The 997-nt window shown below is 37.6% G+C and overlaps 1 non-coding gene across 1 annotated transcript; it reads right to left on the reverse strand.

The window, feature by feature from the left end:
- Nucleotides 1–595: 595 nt before the first annotated feature.
- LOC127567577 (U2 spliceosomal RNA) lies at nt 596–786 on the reverse strand. The gene has a single exon (XR_007955916.1). It is a non-coding gene; the product is annotated as a U2 spliceosomal RNA (small nuclear RNA).
- Between the last annotated feature and the right edge of the window lie 211 nt (nt 787–997).

Raw genomic sequence — 997 nt, forward strand, 5'->3', positions numbered from 1 at the left:
TGGATGAAAAGAACTCTAGGACATTCAATGCTGATGGGTTCAAGTGATTCAGAATCATTATCACTGACTTGTATGAATTTTGTTGTTTTGTAGCAGCAGTACAGTGCCAAGATTTAAAATTACTATAAAGTTACAAAAATAGATAAATAGTGCGAATAAAAAAGGAACAATGAGGTAGTGTTTGTGGGTCCATGGGCCGTTCAGAAATCTGATGTCAGAGGGGAAGAAGCTTGTTATTTTCACTAACCAACACCAGACTGGCTTGCTTTCCCTCTCTTTTTACAGCCACTTCCTGTTCTCCATGTGACCCCTTGCCTTGCCTACTGGGAACGGTAGTTCTGTATTATAACTACAAAATAACACATAATAACACACACACGTGACAATAAGATATTTATGTATTAGTCACATATACATTGAAACACCAAGACCAAATATTCCTTGACGTGGCTGTCTAAATGAATGCTTTCTAAACACTAGTATTGCAGCAGCTTCTACCACCACATCCCATTATCCCGCAAACACACAGATTTTAAACCTAATCTCAGCAACATACAAAATTCTTTTTTTTTGAATTACATAAATTCCCCAAAAGGGGAAGTGCACCATTCCCAGAGACACTGCAATACTGGGTTGATGCTCAGAGTGGACAGAGCGAGCTCTTGGTCCAGCTCCCTGTTTCAAAAATCAATTTAATACACAGTCCCCATGTGAGGGACATACCAGATATTAAACTGATAAGAACAGAAACTACACTTGATCTAAGCCAAGAGGCCGAGAAGCAATACCTCAAATCCCATGACACTTCCAAATCTTGTTTACCCTCACTCTTTTATATCAGGCTGATGGCTTGCAAAGACCTAATACCACATTAGTTTTTATGCTTTTTCATTGATTTTGTACTATTTCTTATTTTAGTTGACAGATATTGCATTTATCCCCTTTTCAATGGAAGTTCTTCATAGATATGTAAAATTATTAGTGTTCCGCCAATCAT

This window comes from Pristis pectinata, chromosome 2 (genome assembly GCF_009764475.1).
Source record: "Pristis pectinata isolate sPriPec2 chromosome 2, sPriPec2.1.pri, whole genome shotgun sequence".
Lineage (NCBI taxonomy): Eukaryota > Metazoa > Chordata > Chondrichthyes > Rhinopristiformes > Pristidae > Pristis > Pristis pectinata.